The sequence below is a fragment of the Haliaeetus leucocephalus genome, unplaced genomic scaffold (genome assembly GCF_000737465.1).
Source record: "Haliaeetus leucocephalus isolate CR32 unplaced genomic scaffold, Haliaeetus_leucocephalus-4.0 Scaffold417, whole genome shotgun sequence".
NCBI classification, from domain to species: Eukaryota; Metazoa; Chordata; class Aves; order Accipitriformes; family Accipitridae; genus Haliaeetus; species Haliaeetus leucocephalus.
The window spans coordinates 114,713-132,449 of record NW_010972853.1 but is presented as its reverse complement, the minus strand read 5'-3'; positions in this window follow the sequence as shown (position 1 = coordinate 132,449).

Genomic DNA, 17,737 nt, shown 5'->3' with positions numbered 1-17,737 from the left:
CGCCGCCGAGGGCGCCCGGCGGAGGGGCAGGGGGGGGAACGACGCTCCCCTGCGGGCCCGGGAGCGGCACGCTGCCCGCCTTCGAGGTTCAATAAATAACTTGTCTCTTGTTCGGCGCTGTAAGTTGTACTTCAATTTTTTTTTTTTTTTTTTTTTTTTTTTTTTTCCCTTTCTTGACTTTTTATAGCCAGCGAGGGTGTGTAGTCGTGCTGTTTTCTGAGCCGGTGCGGAGACCACAGTAATGCTAACAATTGGGTAATTTGGAGGCAGCGCCGGTGGGGATGTTCTGAAAGCTCGGCTCGGCTCGGCTCATGAGAGAGGGGGTGGAGGAGCAACATATTTGCGGATGGTTGATTTCTTCACTGGGAGCCGGGAAAAGTGGAAAAACGGGGAATGCCTTAAAACAGCTCTTGCTGGGAGGGAGGAGGAGGAGATGTTGGTGGAGAAGCGAGGAAGGGTAGAAGAGAAGGGGATAACCTTCCTCAGCTGAGTTTGTTTGCTCTTCCCCCATTTTATGTTGCATGGAGTCTTGATATTGATGTTCTCATGCTATGTTTAAAAATAACTGTATTATTTGCACTGGATAACTGTGATGCAGCTTCAGTTCATTTAATGAGGAATTCACCCATTCGTGTCTGGTGAAGCAGTGATACAAAATGGGAATTGCTCAACTTAATGAAGATCTCCTTGTGTAACCTTGGCCACAACATCCATACATTTTAGATAGGGAGGCATGTGTCTTGCCCAAAGAAGAATACAGAGGCATTTTTTGGATAACACTGCTTACGAAATTGCTTTAAAAAATTTTGCCTGCAAAATTGCTTTTAAAAATTTTAGCGATGCTGCTTTAATGAACCCGTTACTGCATGCTGAATGAAGTGCATCTGTGAGCATGGAACCTTAGTTGATAATAGAATGCAAATTTGTTTTCAGAGTAAAGGTGTCAGATTTCATTAGGTTCCAGACCTGTATGGATGAATCAAGATTGGCATTTTCTTTAGAAAGCAGTCCTTTCATGGTGGAATTTTGATTGAGGTTTTTTTTTTTTTTGCTCGTTAGCTATGGGAATTAAGCATTAGTTTCCTTTAATTTAAGGCATAAACCAGTTTTGTAAAAGGGAAAACGGTCTCTCCCACCCCCCAGTTTTTTGCCTGTTGTTGCTGCAAGTACTAACTGGATAATAAGGATCTGTGTTTTCTCTGGTGGACGGTTTGGTCATTATTTATTTGGAAGGTGTTACCGGACTAGCCTCTCTTCTCCTTCAGCTGGTGGGAGAGACAGGTGAAAGTACTGAGGTAGAAGCTTGTGGCAGTTGTAATCGCAGAGGGAGATCTGTAAGATGTGTTTCACTGTCAAGGCTTTTACGCCTTAGGCCATCAGACGCCATACCAGTTATTAATCCAGAAACAGTGTGGGAACTTCAGATTTATTTTTTCTCTTAGTTAAATAGAACACATGTGTTCTATTTAGGTACAGCTAAAAAGAAAAGTTTTGTGATTGAATGTTTCTTGTAAATACTATGTCTTCTCTTTATCGATAGGTAACTAGGGACAGATTTCCACCCCCCATTTTAACAGGGTTTATTTATGGATGGTTGATTAAAGGATGTGCACTTAGTTGCTCAACACTGTATTAAGAAGGTATTACTGATGCTAATAAAATGCTTAGTTTTAATATTGCTACTTGGGATAGGCATACTTAGCTTTCAGTTGTGGTTCACAGAACCTCTTAGATCATGAAGTCAGAAGCAACATGGGATGTCAACTCTGACTATTGCTGGGCTGTAAAAAGTTGCCTGACTAAAAGACTAGCAGGTATAGAGGTAGGCACTGACACACAACTGTGAAAGGGTGGAGCTGCAGTCAGAAATAAAAACTTAATACGGGGACATGTAATTCATAATCTGTTTTTTCTATAACAAAGTGTAAGTTTATCATTCCACTCATGCATAAGTGGTTTTAGGAGCTTCCCCCCCTCCCCCCCTCATGTTTATCCAAAATGTTATTTTAAGGTTTGGGATTAACTTTTGGATAGCTGTTATTTTAAAAACCCTGTCCAAATGTGGCTTCTTCCCTCCCCCTGCCCCCCCCCCGCCAAGGTTTTCAAGACTTTTTTTTTTTTACCATGCTTGTAAGCATTCTGCTGCTGTCTCAAGAGCATTTTGTTCTTTTATAGCTCTTTTTGTTCTGTCAGTTTTGTAAATGTGTCTCAAATATCTCCTTTCAAATGTCTATTCCAGAATTATTAATTCTGCTACTATGAACACATTTTTTATCTCTAAGACAGGAGAACAGAACTTAATTTTAAGAACATAAAATAGTCCTACTAGTTATTTTGAATTTTAGTAAGGTCATGTTCTTCTAGTTAAGGCGGATAATTTTGGAAATACATTGGGAAAATTAGAGCTAGGTTTAGTAAGAGAAAGGGTTGAGGTCCATTTGAATTTCTTTTCTATTTCTCTGTCTGTTTTGTCCTATAGCATGTCTATTGTAGAGAAGAAAAAGGAGCACTTTTCTCCATATCAGTAGTTTAATCCCTTCAGCAAGGGGGGTTGCTGCAAGCTATTGAGTTCTTACTTCTACTGGTTAGACATCGGGGATACCCTACTGGGGTAAAGAAGCAGAGCTTCTGCCTTCATCAAAATTTCAGTCACACAAGTTGGTTTCCCTAATGCTGACATTTTCAGAGGTTTAAATTTATTCTCATTGACCCTATGTGTTGGCTAGCTGGCAAACAGTTTTGATCTGTTGTTTCCTTGGTTTTGTTAGCTTCAGGCAGATTCCTTTTATTCCTCAGCAGCTCCTTAATTTAAATATTTAAAAAGTCAATAAGCTGTGATTTCATTATCTGTTAATATCTTTTTATATCTTTGCTTTGTTTACTTCATTATCCATCTTTTAGACTTTTATTCATTTATTCTGAAACCCGTTCGTTTAACTTCTTGTTAATAAGTTATGACAGAAGTACAGCAATAGTAAGTGCAGTTACGTATTTGTTTTATCAGTGTAAATACGTATATTCTAAAATCTGCTAGGTGAGGCTTTTATTGATTTGGCATGTAAAATTAATCACGTGTTAAGTGTCTTTCTGTGAGTGAGGGGGGAAAAAATGTTATATTGTTTCTGTGTTTTATGTTTCCAGGGAGATAGGACTCCAATCCCTTGATTTCAAGTATAGCCCTCTAAATAGGAACTTCTAAATAGCCTAAGCCTTATATTTCATTGAGCTCAGTTTAACGTTGGAATGAGGACTCTCAAGCTGGCGGTTTATAAAGTGGGATTTTATGGGTCTGTGAGAGTTGAGATATCCTCTATTTAATGAAAGGTAATCAGTGTTTTCTGGGAGCGGAACCTTACCAGCAATGGTTAACTGAAGGCACGGTTGTAAACCTACAGAATATGGCCACTGGTGAGGCTGAGTGACAAAAAAATTTTGTGGTTTTGACTAATTCTGATTTTTAATCCTTATGCAGCTGGCAGTGCGATACTAACACAGTCTGTAACAGTTTCGGTGTTAGCTTTGATAATAGTTTTGCACTCTGAACTTTGGGAAACCCTTCAGGAGTCACAGAGACACTAGAATTCCTTGGTTATTTAACTGTGTTTTTGAACATGAATCAGCAGATGAAATGGTTTTAGATGTCTGTCTTTGCATATGTAAAGCTAAATTATGTCATTGTCTCAGTCTCTTTAATTTTGAATTCTGTGGCACCAGTTTGCTGGGTGGGTTGTTTGATTTAGATTCTGCCACATGTCTTTTATGTTAAGTGCGATGAAGCATTTACAAGTCTTTGTTTTCTTTGTGGAAGCATGTTTTAAAGAACAATTCATTTGAATGTGGCGACATAACACTTTTCATAATCTTGATAGCTGGTGAATTGTATGATCGCTAACCAAGCATTCATCAGTGTTGTTTCAAAGGTCTGAGTCTGTAAGTGGATCCTCTCTTGCAAACCTGTGTTTGATTAGTAGGATCAAAATCAATCGTGGCTTCATCTCTTTGTATGACTTCATCTCATGTCGCATACTGGAGTGCAATAAAGTAGTAGCTCTTGTTCGCTGCACAGTGGATGGATGTCTGTTTTGAAGAGAGAGATCAAGTTCCTGACAAATGCATGACTGTATAAAACAACTTTTCTGAATGTGGGTTATTTAAAACCATAATACAGAAGGAAGAGTTGTTACTGGGAATAGTGGTTCATGCTTAGGCCTGAGAGGCACTTAGGATTTTTTGTTGATATTTTAATACTCTTTTGCCTTTGGTCTTGGGCTCTGTAGAAAGGGAAGAACGTTTTCTTCAGATGGATGTTATTAAAGATGAGTGAAGTGCTTCTTGAAGACCAGCTTTTATTTCAGAAGTTGTCAAAATTTAAATAACTACTGGCATATAGCATACAGTTGTTTTAAAGTTGGATTGTTCTTTGTGATTCCTTATAGTTTACCTTCAGTGCTCGAAAACCTTTTGATCATGTTTATTTCAATTTTCATGTTGTTTGTTTACCTTTTGAGGTAACAATATTTTTACCTCAAAATACTCATTTAGACCTTGGAGAGACTGGTTTTTACTGCAGCTGTGAGAGAAACATGCTGATGTTGAACTTGTGCGTTAACATGAACTTTTATCTTCGTGAAAGCATTTCAAGTTAACCCTGAAACATATCTTATTTTTCCTAATTGATGATGATACAGTGGATTAAAAACCTCAACTAGCCAAAATCAGCAGAAAACAAGCTCTTATTCCAGGCTGCTAGAAAGCATGGGTCAGAAGTTGAGCATAACTTAGAGGAAAGTTGTCTGTTGAGTCTGCTTGGGAGACATGTTTATGTTTAATATACTTGGCTGGTGTTATTTTTGTGAATTTTAATGCTTACATTTCTGGGTGGGGGAAATTGCCAAGCATCTTCCTTTACTCTGTAGCCTGCCTTGCTGCCTTTCTCTGTGCAGCAGATGGTGGGATTCCAGGAGGTGCCAAGGGCTGGTTTTGTAGCATGGCTCTGCTCTCTGAATTTCTCAAGTCATGATGAGTTTTACAGTGCCATCAGCTAAATCAGTTGTCTTTCAACCTTTGAATTCAAATGACAGGCTTATTGTGTGCTGATGTGATGTGAAGTAGGATTAATAAAGAATTTTTTTTAATAGTGGCAGATAATATCTGTAAAACAACTGCTGTGGTAGCAGAACTTTCTGTATGCCAGTTGTTCACATCAGCAGCTCAGATATCTTGGGTTTTCTTGTTGGTAATACAGACAGCTCTCTTTAGAGAGTTAAACATTTTAAGACATACATTCGTTGATTTGACCAAAAGTTGCATAGCCCCAAGAACATTTTTACATTGTTCTTGGGACTTTTTGGAATGATTGAAATTGTATTTTCATATTGCCTGGGGTTCTTTTTTAATTATTATTTATTTATTTATTTTACTTATTATAAGCTACTGGTCTTACTTCACATTCACTCAAAATCATAACTGTACTGTCATCTGAAGTATTCAGTGCACATCCATGACAATTGGTGTATTACAAGAGAGATTACAACTTTCTGGTTTATAACTTTTTTTCTCCTTTCTTTTTGGTTCAAAGAGTGCTTTTTTCCTTCATCTAATTTCAGAATTGCTATCTGTGTGTGTGGCTTTGTCACTTGGTCTTACACTAGCAAAGAATTTGGCAGAGTAGAAGTGGATGTCTGGCTGAAGGTGGGGGTGGCAAGTCTCCCAGATCGACACTGCTAGTATTGCAGTAATTTTACTTCAGACAGAATTTAGTCTGGTCTCCTAAATTGGATGTCCCCAACACAGATGTGGTTTGTCGGTTTGGACCATTATGACCATTAAGGGTTGGGCCACATTTGGTGAACCCCGGGGGGGTTTTAGCTTAGTTTAGTTTCTTCTAGGAGAAATCCAGTTTATGCACACCAAAACAACTATAAAAATTAAATCATTATGAAGATGCTTAAGCATTGAACGGACCACCCCAGAGTGAATCTGCATCCGTGAAGACTTTTAAAGCTTGATGGGACAAAGCCACGAGCAGCTTGATGCAATTGTGGAAGCCAGCCCTGCTGGGAGCAGGAGGTTGGTCGGACTCCTGGGTGAAACCGCTCCGGGCTCTGCAGGGTGGGAGCCGGTGGGAACGGGACGGCCTTCTTGGAGGGCACCGCTGTTCGAAAGGCTGGTGTAGATACGGTTTAAACAACTCCTAAAAATCAAGACCATCCTCATACCGATTTTTTAAAAATTTCATTTTACTAATGTGAAACAGTTCTACTTTGGTGTCCAGCCCATTTCATGTCTTTGCTTGGGTAGCAGCACTGCCGGGGGTGTCAGTTTATCAGGGCTTCCTAGTGCTGGCTCTCAGGTTGCAAACCTGCAACAGGAAACCCGATTTCCTTTATCTGTGGGCACGCAAGAAAGGGGGGGTGGGGGTGGCGGTATTTATTTATTCATTTTCCCTCAAGGGGCCGCTGTAAGAGGAAATGTACACATCTTGAACGTTTGTATTTTGGTAGGGCCAGAGCACAAATTTGCTCTTGCTGAAAAAAACGGGAAAAATCAGACTTTTTTTTCCCCCCCCGCATTTCTGAAGTGTAATACGCTTTGTCTACATGTTTTTAGAAAAAAAAAAAGATAGACAATGCATGATGAAACTCAAACTGCAGGCTTAAACGTGTCACTGTTACACAAAAGTTATTACAGTTCTTATCTCTGAACTATTTAAAGATCTCTTCTTGTTTTTGTGGACAAGGTGCTCTGTTCACTTTCTGAATACCAATCTGATTTTTTAAAAATGTTTTAAAAACTAAACGCTATTTTGGAGGTATTGTTGCATGTGTCAAGTGGAAGACAATACTAGACCCCAGCAAATAAATGTTAGAGGGCCTTCCCTGTTTCTGCTGGATGCAGTTGAGCTTTCTACCACTGTATTTTTTTCTCAAATTGGAAGGGCTGATATTGGATTTTATGCTTTCAGTCCATGCAGGAGGACTGTATAATTGTGCAGAAGAAAGTTATGGTTTAATGTTCTCATGCCTTGAAAATAAACATATCTTTATGAATGACATGATACTGGCACTGATCTACTTTGCAAATGTATTTAACAGCTTGTTGCATGAATCATAATAAAGTAGTTCAATAGACTGCACTGTATTGATTATACAGCAGCAGGAATAAAGAGTGAAACCTGATGCTTTCCCCCAGCTTTTGCTAAAGCACACATTTAGAAGCGAGAAAAGAAGGGAGATACTTACGTAAAAGCTATTTACATAGTTTGTCTTTTCCTTGGATGTTTTTTTTTCTTTCCTCTTTCCCTTCTTTTGCCCTTCTTTTGCACTCTTCAAAGAAGGCAGTGTTGACAAAGCAATTTTTTTTTTTAACCTTCCCCCTGCTGACTTCTGCAGCATCTTGCAGGGTAGTTGTCGACTTGTACTTGACATAACTCTGGAAATTCCCATGATGTCCCAAATCTAATATTGTTTATTGCATTGCCATACATAGAGATTGTAGGAGAATCTTTGCTAGGATGCCTTTGTTAATATAAACAAAAGGAAAATGCTAATATAATCTTAAAATATGCCATTCATTCAGAATTGAAAAGGTCTTTTTGGGATTTTAAGTTCTGTGTGCTTTTAGGGCATGTCTGTGCAGAGAAATGAATTGTCATGGTACTCTGGGGTACTGCCTGCCACAGACACTTCCACTCTGCTGTTTGAACTGTGGGATAAGCTCCGTGGAATAATTTGAGAGCCATAAGTTAATTCTTGCCTTATTATACAATTGCCTCCCTATCTAGGCAAAGCCAGAATATCGGCCGAGCTACATAGGTTGGTTTTTTTTTTATTGTGCATTAAAATTGTCAGGACTTTTTTTATTTTAACCCTGTACTATAGCACATTTATTTTCAGCCAGAAAATTTTTAAGGTTAATTAATGTGCTAGATAATAACCTCTTCTGTTCTCAAATGTTCTGTCTCCAAACAACAGCATTAGAATTAGGTGTGAACATGCAAGTGTGCTGTATATTCCAAATTTAATCACTTGTATGTGTAGCATTGATGCAGTAAAGACTTTCAAATTTGTTGGTAATTTAAAGCACATCTCAAGTAAAACAAAGGTATGGTAATAAGCAGTAATTAAATGTTGCTAAGGGTGCTCATCACTGTTATTTTAACAGAAGTTAGTCATTATCTGCTGATTGCTGGCATCATTAAATCTCAGTTTTTTAGTATGTAAGTCAGTGCTTACATACCTGAGCAGCTGAACTGAGGTCTTCCATCCTTGCGTTGCTGAAGTATCTTTTTGTTCTTGGATCTTAAGTGTAATGACTTACCTCAAACTGCCAACAACTTTATGCCTGCCAAGGGCAAGAGTGCAAATGTTGTGAATGTGCTCTTTAACTAAGATATATAATGCATCTCTTCTGAAAATTGGGGTGGGGGGAACAGTCAATTTAATTCAGAACAACTTAGCAGTTTTGCAGAGCTGGCCACATGAGAAATATTCGTATGCAAGGTAAACATTGCCTCTTGTAAAAGTACAAAATGCCCAGAGATAGAAAATGTCTGAAGTGCTGGGGGAGGGGAGAGACTTTTCCTGTTCCGTGTTTTTTGTAAACCTGCACTTTGCTTAAAAACAAAAAACCCGAAACAATTTATAGTAGTTGCCAAGTGCTCCTAAATATGATGCAGTCTAACTTCAGGTGACAGGTTTCTTCAGGTTCTTGAGGCAGGGGACTAAGTGACTTGGGGCTAAATAAGACAGGCCTCACAAACTGATATAAGGAGAGAAATTAAGGAACAGTTAAAGAAGGAATTTGTAGATAAATTCCTCATTTCATCTTTCAGTTATGTGTAATAGCAAGAGGTAATTAGAATTAAGAGAACAAGGGTCAAACTTGAAGAAATAATTGACATGGAGAGCTGGTGGACAGATTTAAAATAAAGTAGCACTTTGATCACGTATTTGTTTGGAACATATTGGAAAGTATGCTGTGAACATTAGGGAAGCTAGAGAAGGGTAATAAGAATTGTTAGATCGTTGACTATTAGACAGAAAAATTTGGGTTCAGATGAGGAGGAATTGTAAATGATTGTAGTGTTGTTTGCCTTACAGTTGTCAGTTTTTATAATGTGGAGGGCTAAAAGATTTTTGGCGGAACAATGAGCTTCCATTTGACATGGCATTAAAGCATTCAGAATAATCATAACTGATGCTTACTTTTTGGTAGGTAACAGTACTGAAAAAGCAATTTTTTGAATTGTGTTTAAATACTGTAGCTGAAACTGTATGAACAAGTGAATCATAGGTTCTGTTTCTCCCTCTCCCTCCCTCTTTTGCCCGAGTTATAATTTAGAAAAGAAGAGTCCAAAGATTTCTGTGATTTTCCAGCTTTAAAAGCGAGAGAAGAATTGAAGATCTATTTGAAGGGAGGTGGGAGAAGAATCAGCACAGCTCTATAAAGATGAAGCTAAATGCTTAAAACTGACTAGTTTCTTAAATTTGAATCCTGCTTTCTTCCAGAATGACTAGCTTTCTTTCCAGGTATTGTCAGAAAACATGGCTAGAATTAATTCTTACTTGAAACTTAGCTACAAATTAGAACTTCATTGCTTGTAACAGATAAGTTGCATGAGGATAGGATAGACAGTGTACCTAATTCTGTGGTCATTCATACTCACTTTTTTACATGGGGAAAGAAAAGGGCTTGTGGAACACTGCTGCTCTACTTCAGTAACATCTTCCAGGTTGCAGTAAAAACTCTTGGCTCTGCTACAGTATGTGGGTGTTAGGTGCTTGCAGGTAAAGTCATTTAATGTTAGTGTTTAATAGTACTTTTGAAAATGAAGTAATTGTATGCATAGTATAATGCAAAATACCCTTAAATAGTGGTTGGTTTCTGCATTACACTTGTTGCTTTCTTGTTGCTGATAAAGGAGGTACAAAAAAACCTTTCCACGTTAGAGGTTGAAAGCAATTTTGCCAGGTAGAAAAATTGCCTTTCTTAAGGTGGTGTGTTTTTTCTTTTTGAAGCTTGTGTTAGTGCTGAATGACTGTTCTGTTTGCACTGAGTTTCTGACTTAAAAATGTTAATAGCAGTAGCTGTCTAGTTTGCTGTAACCCTTCTTCGTTATCACCTTAGTCTTAGCTGAGATGCCAAAAGCCCTTGAAATGTATGGAAGCTTCAGGTAGATTAGTCACTTGAATACTGGCACCCTGGGTTGCAAGGCAATGTGTTATATTATCCCTGTGGTCAAAATTTGGAACTGAAGACTTAGGGTACTATTGAAGTGCCACTGCTGTTTGGTTTGTAACCATGTTAATTAGTGCTGAATGTCATTAAGATGAACATATACAATATTAATAAAACTACTTGTGAAACTGAGCTGTTGTCATTATCTCACTCAATAGTTGTACTGAAAAGTTGCTTGGCTTTTCCCCAGAAGAAGGACAATTGAGAAGGGCTTACAGTGTGCCCCTTGAGCTGTAGCTGTCCCTTGGGAACAGCTCATCTGGTCTCAGTCACCTCTTCTGAGACACTAGATGGTCAGAGATCTGGCTGCAGGGGAAGGGACTGTTTTAATAGCAGTATACAGCTTTGAGAATACCCTCTTCTCAGGGCCTTTTCTTGTCTTGTGAACAAAAGCTAGTTGTCCCAGTCTCATGATTACATGTGAGGAGCAGGCTGTTGCTTCTGGTAAAGTTAATGTGATCTGATCTGTTCCTTTTTTCCATCTGAAAGGCTGCTGGGAAAGAAGGGGTTTGTGTGGGGAAGGTCCTGTACATTGTTTCTACTGGTGGCAGAAACAATTACTTTTGGGATGAAGTTTGATTTCCTTACACCCCCCAACCCCCGCTTAGTTTTAGACAATACTACCTAACAATTAAAAAAAAAAATATATGGGAAGTGAATCAAGCAGGATAATTACAACATTGACAGTAGGTAAGTATTTTATACTTGTGTCTGTACTTTCATGAACTGGAAAGGGCCAGAGCCCTAATCTGACATTTTAGGCAAAATAAGGAATCATCTACATAGTTAATGTGGTGCAGCATAGTTGCATGATAATTGTGCTGCTCTGCATTGAGTGCACTCCACTCGTTTATAGGTACTAATGAGATTGTATTTTGATGTGACATTACTGTAATATCAGTGCCTCGTATTCATTCATTAGTTTACCTCATTGACTTTGTGAAATAAGGAAATGCAGATGCCCTTGAGCAAGTTGTTTTAACATGCACATGAGAAATCTGTAATAGTGTTCAGAGAAGAAGCTGCCTTGGGCTTTAGATTTCATCTTACTATGGATGAATTTATTCAAAACTGTAAAGCTGTGCTGGAGACTCTTGAGCCAGCTCTGAGGAATCTCGTGGCTATGTCCATGCTTGTCTGCAGCCCGCTTTCTGCTCTTCAGAGTGGCTCTGCATGGCTCAAACCCTTACTGTTTACTGGGAACCGTTCTTAACCTTATGGAATCTTCTGTACATCAATGTCTGTTAGTAAACTTGGAACAAAACCATGACAGTTATGGGTTAGTGCTCAAACCTGCGCCCTGGCCTTGTTTTAATTCTTATAGCTTTAGCTCACAGTGCCTACATGGCATGATGCAACGCTGTGCTGAGTTTGTAGCTTGCATCTGAACAGCATTTAGTAGCAATAGCATAGCGTTGCATATGAGCTAACTAGTTTTCCTCTTCAGTGGGCCTTGCAGAGCTCGTGGACAGCGTTGTGCTAATGTGGCTGTCGGGTTTCTGGTTCTGGTGTTAGTCCAGCAGGTTTAGCTCAAAGGTCAGAAGATCAAAGGGGCCAGCTTAATAGCTGGCATGCTACAAATTAAAGTAATACTGGAATAAATTGCTCTTTGGATTTTAATTGCCTGCTAGACATCCCTATCTTAGTGAACTCTTACGCATCTTGACCTGTAGCAATAGAGAATGAGACGGTCTATAAAATTGCAAAAAGAATAAAACAGACTGCACGCAGAACGAGTAAATGAAATGTGCAGAAATTGTAAAATCTGAGGCCATTAAAATATATTTTAAAGTGTTCCTTTAAATCTGGATTAATATCTGGTGGGGGCTTTCAAGTTGTGTTCAGGAAGAATTGTGTTCAAAAGTTACATGTGAAGTACTGCCTCTCTGTACCTCAGAGAATGTCTATGCTGACACCGTGCCGTGTGAGAGGAGGCCAGTGTGCCTCACATCGTCACTCTTGCAGTTTTTCCATTTGAGTTTTTGTCTAGTTCTAGCAAACGTATGGACAGTGTTCTTTAGCTCAGAGCTAGCTCAAGTATCTGTGCTGCATGGCAGTCACAGCTGAGGTTGCAGTTGCTGTATCCTAGTTTTCTGCTAACAGGTTTGAGGCAAGGTTGCCCTCAAAGTTTTTGGTTTCCTATGGAAACCAACTTGTGTGGTTATGCTCTGTGTGTGCCTGCTTGTTTGCTTTTCTTCTAACACTTCTTCCTTCTCCCCAACCTCCTAAATATTTTGAATTTGATGGCTTTTGTTCTAGCCCCTTACGCACACCTAGAGTCCAACAGGCTTTGTAAAAGCAGACTACTGGGTGGGTGAGATTGAGTTCCAGCGGTGGCAAGAGCTGCAGCATGCACAAGGATGTTGTTAGTCACCAGAGAAGCTGTGTGATTAACACAGTTGCACGGCAGAAACTTCAGCTGAGTGTATGTATTCTTATATATCAAATCTGGTCAATTATGAGGGAGAGATTTGAAGGTACCAGGCTTTGTTAGTTCATGTAACTACTTGTTCTGTATAGGTTTCTGTCAAGCCTTCCAAAATAAGTGCAGAAGGGAAAATGTGATGGGAGCCTGTAGTGATATCTGTATTTAGGTTGCTTAATAGTTTCTGCCATTAAGTGTCCTGTGAGCTCTCTTGGTTTTTCGCCACTTCTCTCCAGAGTTGTTAACACTACCATTGTGTGAGCAGCTTTTGTGGTTTTTTTGGTAGAGGAAATCAATTAGTATCAGGGAGATGTCTTTTTCTTTTTTCTTCCTTCCCCCCAAAGTATAACAGTGTTACTGTTGAAAAATAGAATATTGGTTACCAGGAGCTTTCTCATACTAGCTTTTCTCAGGAGGAATCTTGTCTACATGCTACTGAGATGTATGAATGTTTTAGGGTCGGGCTCATCCTGCAAACTTCTATGAACATGTGGGATCCATCAGAGGAGCCCAAACACAAATGGGATCCTGCCCTTTCACTGTCCTGCTAGTTCACTATCACCAGATGCTCCTGGCTTCCTCTCGGCTGCCTGGTGCTTCCTGGTAAGTGTGTTTATAAGGCTTTGTTGAAAGGAGGTGATGTGATGAGTGTGAAAGATTGTTTTTTTCTTGCTTTTGCTTGTCTGACCAGTTAAAACTTGAGCATTTTCCTTGTTCAAATTCTTCCTGTTCTGTTTGAGAAGCTAAGCAGGTTCCTTTGGTACCTAGTCAAGGGACGTAGAGGCTAATTGTCCTCACCGGATATGTGGTAGGGGAGACCATCCAAAGAGGACATCCTGACTTTGAGAAAAGGTTGTATCTTCTGCGCTTGTAATGCTTTTGAGTGTTGGACAATAAGGCTGCAGGTAAAGCAGGATTTGTAATGATTTATTTTTAAACTTGGGATTGATTACAAGCTAGGTTTGCAATGTGAGATCTGTCCCTTTTTCGAGAGGCAAAACAAAGTGTATATATCCGAGAGGTGAAAGTCTTTGAATAAGTTGCATATTGACTTTGGTTGTCTGTGACAGTGGCACCATGTGAAGCAGTAATTGGGCCAGACTCCTCTTTCTGCTTCTTGATCTCAGCAACTGCCGTATGATGTGCATTCTGGGCTCAGTAAGCTCTCGCCTTCTCCTCATCGCTCCTGAGAGTGGAGATCTTTGATATCTCTTCCCTTCAAGAGTTGAGGAGGATACTGGTTTCTTCACCTGCACTGACTATTTGCAAGGCCTAATACTAGACCATAATGATTCACGAATCCTCTAGGGTAATAACTTTTTTGTTTTGTTTTTTTTCTGCCTTGATAACACAGTTTTGCAGTTTAGGTGACAGTAGTCTGTCAAAGTCTAAACCTTTTTCAGCCATTTGGTATCAATCAGCACTGGGGCGTTGGGCTGTAGAGCGGCTGTAACACACAGTGCTTTTAACTTTCCTCTTGGTAAAAGAGGAGAGAAAAATAGCACAGACAGCTATGTTAGTTGGTGGGAAGAGTATGTAATAATATATCCAAACTTATCTTAAGGTTATGAAGTTAGAACACTGGCTCAAGAACGCTGCAAGCAGGGCTTTAGGACTCCCATTACTGGGTCAAAAGTATAGTTGTCATACGTAAAGTATCAATCTCATAAATTATTCTGTTTGCTTTAATTAAAGCAAAAAAACCCCAAATGTAGCAGGTAGCAGCATGACTTATTTGCATTAAGCATTATTTTAGACCACTATGATTTTATACTGGATTAGATATTATGCACTTTCCTGCCACTGATACCAATTTGGTATCATGTTCTGGCACACTGGATAAAATTTGATCACATGCCTAAGTCTCCTTTGGCTCAAACTTACCACGGTTGGTGATGTGGTAGTGCAGAGATCTGCTGTTAGTGGTCGTGAAACCAGCATTTCATCATCTTTAACTTCCTGACAACTTCTTCTCTACAAATGTTTGAGGAAGTTTACTTTTCAATTTTATTTGTAACTAGCAAATAACTTAAAATAGTATTTGTTTCTATTCAGTGTTTGAATGATTAAACGAGGGATGATCTTTGTATATGTTGTACAACCACTATTGTCTAAAGGTATGGAAGGATGCTTTCAGATGTGGTAAACACTGATCTTTGTTACATTTATCTTCATTTTGTTCACCATCTATTTTTAATGTTATGCTAAAAACAAAGCCTATTTCTAATTCTGTAAAAGGGAAAAAAATAATTCAGTCCTAGTGGAACGAATTCTTTCTTGAATTCTCTTTAATATTTTTGATAGATACAAACCCACAAATCTTTTGTCTGGAGAATGTTTAAAAAAAAAGACAAGGGGCCATTAGAGGAAAAGATTTTAATGGGATCATAAATGTTCTATTTGGATCTGTCTTATTAGGCTTGGCTTGGAAATTGAATCTCCTTCTGAAGGCATTCACATATTCAAAGTTCTCAGTTATTGACCTGATTCTACTCTGAGCTGCTATTTACGTTTCAAGACATGAATTGGTCTCACCTTTTGAAGTCTTTTGACCTTTCTTTGGAAAAGGGGAAAACATACTCTTTATGGATGTGACTGAGTATTTTTTTTAAAACTCAAAAAAATTTATGTAGGGTCTGGGAGCAGTTTTCTACAGAGTAGGCGATGCTGAGGTTCATAAGTAGTGTTGGGGTGCTACAGGACATGTCTGAATCTACACTGTCAAAGAGTGCAGGGTGAGGAGATTCAACTGTTATTATAATAGTGGGAAACTTTTGACAAAATGTTTGATAAGGACATGGTGTAAGATGAATTTTCTTTTTATTTTGATCTGTGGCAGGTTTTAAAAATTTCCAACTATTTTTGTATGCATTCCATTAAAATTTTTACTCCCCCCCCCGCTGCCGCCAGCGGTTTTTATCAGCAATGTTTAGAAAGACTGAGAGAGATTTCTGTTTCTTTTAGTGTTTTTTTTCATGTGCAATGAAACAGGAGTGTCTTCTGTTTACATCTTCTACAAGCTGAGGAGTCTTTCCCTGGCTTGATTATTGCATGTTTATGGTATGATCATGTCTAGAAGCATCTAGCAAAATACACGAAATACTATGCAAGTATAGCTCAGTTTCTGCAGATGGATGTGTGTATACAGACCTTCCTGTTTTCATGGAGGCTAACCTTCACTGACTCTGCAGCTGCAGTTACCTTAATGATTCTGTGTTCTTAGTTGGCAGGGAGCTACGGAGATCGTCTAGTCCAACCCCGCTGCTCAAAGCAGGGTCAGCTAGAGCAGGTTCCTCAGGACATTGTCCGGTTCAGTTTTGAACATCTCTCAGGATGGAAACTCCATAGTCTCTCTGTGTGACCTGTTTCAGTGTTCAGTCGTCTTTACAGTAATTTTTTTTTAATGTTTGTTGGATGTTTTGGATGTGTAACGTTGCGGTTTTAAGTACTTCTGAACAGTGCATCAGCACAATGCCTGTCAGATGTTGAGGGAAAAGATTCTCCAGGATACTATTCAAAAATTGTGTTTCATTGTTTTATTTCTATTCTCTTTCTGTTTGTGAGCTACATAGCAACTGCAAGATAGAGCTACTTATTGGATCTCTCCATTAGATAAGGAACAGAATGACAAATTCAGTTTTTGATCTGCTAGTCAGATACAACTCTTAGCTAATGTGTTACGCTTTCTGAAAAGCTTTTAAAGAACATAATCCATATCGTTGGTGTTTTGCTGGCCTGTAGAAGCAGGTGACATAGTCCTTCTGCAGGTATGCACAGAAATGTCCAGTCTTTCTTTGGAAGGTTGACACACACATGATTTAGATCTGCAGCTTGCATTTAAAGAGTTACTTTTGATGCATACATGTGAGTCAGAGTCTGCTAGAGGTCTTTTTCTCTTTTCTGGAAAGAACAGCGTCTTTTTTCTTGGGAAAATGGGGGGAAAAATGCATAGAAGACAGTTCACTGCTTCATCTCTGTACCTCCAGAAAAGCTTGGTACTGTAGTCTGAATTGTACTTCTTCAGGGAAACTGGTATTTTGTGCACCTTGCTGTTTGTTCTTCTATTTACCACACTTCTAACGGTAGCTAAAGCACAGCTCAGATTTACAGCAAAATTTACTACTTATTTTTAGGTGATGACTGTTTTGTATCAAATATGATGCTGCACAGGTGGTTTTGGAAACCTCACTCATTCCACATAAAGCCACTATTTTGTAGATATCGCTCTCTGTTGCACTGTAGTGATTCAATAACTAATCAGAGAGCAGCATCGAAAATTGGGGTGAAAATTTTGATGGGTAGTCTCCAGAGTTGTAGACTGATTTAGCCTGAGAGGGACCTTGAACTCATCTGGTCCAACCTGCCCCACTGAAAGTATGGCTAGCGTAAATTGAAGGTGTGCAATGATAGCGAGTTTAGCTTAGTCTTTGCTATAATCTCCCTTTTGGTAGATGTAGAAAGCAAGATGATCCCCCAGGTGTTTTCCAGAGTAACAAACCCAGCTGGCTCAGCTGGTCCTTGTTCCTTATGTACTTTGGCCCCCTAACTGCTTGATGGTCTCTCTGCTGAGCTTGCTTCAGTCCATCTTTCTTATACTGGGCAGTCTACGACTGGACACACTCCTTCAGCTGAGATCTCACTACTGCTGAGTAAAAGTGTCACTTGCTAGGTTTAGACAGAGCACTGACAAGCACTGCAAGGCAAATATTGTTAACTTAATCTTACCCGCAGCTTGAGGTGGTGCATTTTCAGAAATGTCTATTTTTATTCCTAGACACATGAAGGACCTTTGATTGAGTCATTTTTTACCATATCACTGTTTCCAGAAAGGGTTATTTACATTGTCTAGCTTGAAGTAGACTTTCTAATTCATAGCCAAACTTGTTTCACACAGCTGCAGCTTTAATCAATGTATTTCTCTGCTCTTTGAAGTTTCTTTCCGTCTAAATTGAGCTGGGTAGTCACACGACATTTTAGTTATCCTACTGATGTATTTTGCCTTGTGTGGCATGTTATATTGGTTTATATCATATTTCTTCAAGCCAGCCATCAAACAAACCGTTGTGGTTGTCT